The sequence below is a fragment of the Bombyx mori genome, chromosome 11 (assembly GCF_030269925.1).
Source record: "Bombyx mori chromosome 11, ASM3026992v2".
NCBI lineage: Eukaryota > Metazoa > Arthropoda > Insecta > Lepidoptera > Bombycidae > Bombyx > Bombyx mori.
The window spans coordinates 4,211,024-4,216,257 of NC_085117.1; the positions used below are offsets into that span (position 1 = coordinate 4,211,024).

The 5,234-nt window shown below is 39.2% G+C and overlaps 1 long non-coding RNA gene across 1 annotated transcript; it reads right to left on the minus strand.

The window, feature by feature from the left end:
• Positions 1-1,496: 1,496 nt before the first annotated feature.
• LOC101746884 (uncharacterized) lies at positions 1,497-2,539 on the minus strand. Its single transcript, XR_009974223.1, has 2 exons — positions 1,978-2,539; positions 1,497-1,914 (listed from the first exon to the last, which is right to left on the minus strand). It is a non-coding gene; the product is annotated as an uncharacterized LOC101746884 (long non-coding RNA).
• Positions 2,540-5,234: the final 2,695 nt, after the last annotated feature.

The following is a 5,234-nucleotide window of genomic DNA, read 5'->3' on the forward strand; positions in this document are numbered from 1 at the left end:
TGAAATAGCCTCTCAAGACTATCAGCATAGGTAGGGAAAAAAGGAACAAAAAGTAAGCGTATAGTAAAAACGTTGTTGACTCCTATTCCTCGCGCGACGACTGCAAGCGCTTAGAATATTAAACGTTCACACTCGAGTCGTTGAACTTAAGTTGGCGCTGTGAACGAGAAACGCTATTAATTTTACTGGTTCACTCTCACATACAGTCGTTTTTCCATGATCGTACACTGGTTAGGTATTTGCCTATCCGGACAATGACTATCCACAAACTCAACCCTGGCTACATCTCACTATTGGCACTACCCTACCGATTCCTCGTCTGTTTCCCAAATACTATCTAACTGCACCTCCTAATTACTAGTTTTTAGGCATATCCGACCACAGCACTTGGTAGACGGACGACATGCGCGAGAATCGAGATGCGGACACCACAAACTGCTCGTTGTGGCGGATCTTAGGAGGCCTATGTCCAGCAGTGGGCGTCCGTGGGCTAGTGATCACGATAATGATATTTGACATGTTCTTACCGCGAGGGAGTCAGGTCTTCCACTCTGAAAGGTGAGACAGGCGGTGGCACAATAGAGATTTCAGTAACACATTTCGAGGTGGGTGGTGAATCTAATCTCAAATTAACAGGTACCAAACCTTCGGACTCGCAATGGACCCTCCCCTACCTACTCGCAAAATAATATTACCAATCTTTTGTCGTTGTTAATGGTCCAACTCTAAAACTCCCAATTCCAAATTACCGTAGCGATTAAGGGGGATTCGATTCCCACATCGGGCAAACTTTGTGTGATGAGCAAATTTAGCTGTACACTTGAAATGTAATAAATGGTATTCATTGGAAAAGCGAGTCTTAATTACTGAACTATGGAAGGCAATGATAATTATGAAGAGAATGGCCTCAGCAACGCTGTCGTCATCATTTTAAAAACAACATGGAACCTGCCTCTCCGTCATATATATATTTAGACATATGAAATATGTACTCAACAATTGTTCACGATTGACTTCCACGGTGAAGGAATAACATCGTGTAATAAAAATCAAAACCCGCAAAATTATAATTTGCGTAATTACTGGTGGTAGGACCTCATGTGAGTCCGCACGGGTAGGTACCACCACACCGCCTATATCTGCCGTGAAGCAGTAATATGCGTTTCGGCTCGAAGGGTGGGGCAGCCGTTGTAACTATACTGAGACCTTACAACTTATATTTCAAGTTGGGTGACGCATTTACGTTGTAAATTTCTATGGGCTCCAGTAACCACTTAACACCAGATGGGCTATGAGCTCGTCCACACATCTAAGCAATAAAAAAAAAAATAAAAAAAAAAAAAAAAATCAGTCTCTGGTACCCATAACACAGGGAATCCTAAATTGTGGCCGGATCACCGTACGTGATTTATTCCCAGTTGTTATTATAAAAAAATACATATTATTTCAACTTTATTTTTATCGAGTTAATACCTCTCAGGATAAATAACATTAAAAAAAATAAAAAAGCCTTTATTTCACCCGTGGAAAAACGAATACATTTTAAATATAAATTATTACTATTCTATTATTGATTTTTAATTACTTTCAATTGATTTGTTTTAAGTTTAGATTAGCGTGAACCCCTCTGTTTGAGGGTAAAGGCCTCCTCCAAAGATACCCAATAGTCTCTGTCTATGGCCTTTTCCACCCACAGTCTATACCAGCCGTCCCTTCGATGTCGTCAGCTCATCTGCTTCTAGGTCTTCCTTTTTTTCTATTTCCCGAGGGCCTGGCCATGACGTCAGGCGAAAGGTCCATCTATCATCACTCATTCTTGCTCTCAGGATATTAGAACGAACTTGTAAAATTATTGTATCGTCATCGCGTGTTAATGTGTGTGCAAACAATTAAGGTAATCGGACGTCTTGAAGTCTGTGAATACATAAAAACAAATAATATGTACCGAGCTAATAAAAGGTTTTAAAAATAACATACCAGTTCCATTGGTAGTTCAGTGCCATCTGTTTAGACGAAACTGGAAAATAGGAAGACACGTAATGCATCTAATGGCAAAAGAATGAATACTTAATATTTGCTTCTTTTCTTTTTTTCCTACCTAAGCTGATAGCCTTAGGGGCTATTTCAGCGTAACCCTAACGTTTGTAGGTGAGCTCACGGGGCTCAAACCTGATGACGTTGCTAACACGAACCCCAGCAAGAGCCGTGCTTCGCAGAATCTACCACCGGATCGGAAACGCGACCCACTGAGAAGATCCGGCGAGAAACTCAGTGGGCTGTGTCTGAGAGTTAATTTACTCGTCGAGCCCTTCGTCGCAAGCGACGGGTTCGACGAGAACGGTGACCGGTAATATTTGCAGTACAAAGCTTAAAGCATTTCTGTTTAAGTCAAATACGATTATTTATTAACACCCTAATTGCAGAACTGGCTCCTATCCGTCACAATGAAGAAAAATATGTCTTTCTCGGATGCGAGCCGATTATTTCAAGTGTTTATAACTTAGAGTATACATATATTATAGTTTATGTATACTCTAAGGTTTGTAAGAGTTTGACACCGAAAACTATATACTATAAGTTGTATACAGTACATTTTCGCAAAGTTATAGCATTTTAATGTACTTTAGTGCTGATGGGTCGAGAAAGACCTGCCCCGCGCTGCTGGAAATATGCGGGGGCGCATTTCGACCAGTCGCCGCGCCAAACGGAGGTTTATGACTTTATTTAATATTTATTTATTTATTTAATATATTTTGTACACACAGCTGTTAGAAAAGACACGTCAATAAGGATACAGAGTACAAGGGCACTACTTATTTCATGCTGAAATCTCTTCCAGTAGGCCCGCAAAAGGAAAGAAGAATTAGGAACACAAACCTAGTGCATACAGTAAACATTACATATAATAATATATACATATAACAATATACAAAACAATATATATATAACATACTAACATATACTTACTTTGTATTATAATACATTATACAAATATATATATACTTTATTTAAGATGGTAAGGATAAGTAATTTAACAGATTTCTTGAACGCTGCTATGGTTTTGCACGCTCGTATGCTTGGAGGGAGGGAATTCCAAAGTACAACTGCTTGTATAGAAAATGATTTTGCGTAAGCATGTGTTTTATGAACAGGGCATTTGAGGAGAGTTTTAATGTGTGTTCTACAAGGAGCAATGGAGGGACGGGCATAGGTAAAGCGATCACGTAAATATTGTGGGTAGTTAGGATTATGTAGGATATTAAATTTTAATAGGAAGCACAACATTCTAGTATTTCTGCGGAAACGGACTGGGAGCCACTTGAGCTTTTTGCGAAATTCAGAAATATGATCATATTTTTTGAGACCAAAAATAAAACGGATGCACAAATTTTGCAAACGCTCAAGCTTATTGAGAAGCTCCTCAGTGGCATCCAAGTAGCAAGCATCAGCGTAGTCCAAAATGGGTAAAATGAGACTTTGGGCAAGAGAAATTTTAGTTTCCAAAGGCAAAAAATATTGGAGACATTTGAGTGAATGGAATGCAAAGTTAACTTTGCTGCTAACATTGTTAACCTGCTCATTCCAGCTTAAGAAAGAGTTAAAGGTAACGCCAAGGTTTTTAACAGTTTCACTAAAGACAATTGGTTGGCCATTCAATATGAGAGATCCAATTGCAGAATGATTTAATGCACGAATAGCATATCTACTACCAATTATGATGGCCTGTGTTTTGTTGGCATTAAGTAAGAGTCCATGAGACGTTGCCCATTCATGAATGTTTTCCAAATCACAATTAACATCCTTGACTGCTCTATCAATTTCACTAGGTGCGCAGTGATGATAAATTTGCAAATCATCTGCATAAAGATGAAAATTTGAGGATATCAAAGTAGTGACTGTGTTAATAAACACTGAGAAAAGAAGAGGAGAGAGAACACCACCCTGAGGCACGCCAGCATCAACAGCAACCCAGTCTGAGAAGGATTCATTTTGACGTGTGCGTTGTGAACGGCCCCGAAGATATGAATCAAACCACCTTAGGGCAGAAGTAGTAATGTTATGGGATCGAAGAATACCGAGCAGGATATCGAGATCCACGCAGTTGAATGCGTTACTGAAGTCAAGTAGTACAAGAATGGTTAGGGATTGGTTTTCAATTGCCCATCGAATGTCATCTGTCACTTTCAGCAACGCAGACACCGTGCTGTGTCCCGATCGGAAACCTGATTGAAAGTTGCTAAGAATATTATTGGAGAGGAGGAAATTTTGTAGTTGCTTGTGAACAATGTGCTCCAACACTTTCGAGAGAAAAGGAAGTATGGAGATAGGACGATAATGTGACAACGACGAAGGATTGCTGGTTTTAAGTAAAGGGATAATATTAGCGGATTTCCAGGATTTAGGAAAGGATCCAGATTGTAAGGAATGGTTAATTATGTTCCTTAAACAAGGAAGTAGTATATCAAGAATGGGGATAAGCATTTTAGAGCACAAGTTGTCACTACCTACAGCATGGGAAGAAATAGATAAAATAGCTTTACGAACATCATTGGTCGATACTGACTGAAACTTAAAGGAAGAATGCTTAGGCAAAGGGAGAGTAAGTAACGTTTGCAAAGTTCTCGATTTACGACACTGATCAACTGAGAAAGAGGGTGTAGAAAAACGTTTGTTGAGTGCGTTTAAATCGAGACCGCCGTAGGACGTAGATGATGCTTTTCCTATGCCTACGGATTTTAAAAATTTCCATACATCAGAAGACTTACGATTTATGAGAGATTCATGGAAATGGCGTCTCTTGGCATCTCGACATAGATGATTGCACCGATTACGTAATAGTTTATAGTATGTTAGATTGCGCTCGGACGGTTGACGTTTTAGCCTCTTTCGAGCTTTATCTCGGCAGGCCATCCATTGCTTAATTTCAGGAGATAACCAAGGCGACTTTATTTCCCGCAGCTAAGGTGTTAACGGTATAATATCTAATTATATGCAACATAATTATAAATTTAATCACCGTAAAAATCGTGCCTAATTTTGAAACCGCGTACACGAAATAGAACAAAGTACACCGCAATAATATTACAATATATTTGTTACGTTATCTCAAAGATACGTCTGACCTTTTTTTCTAATACCTTTCACTTTTGGTCTGCGTCGTTGACTATTAAGGTTCAATTCCAAGCTCTGCGACTGCGCAGCGTAGAAAATAAGGAAGAGTGTCTTTGTACATT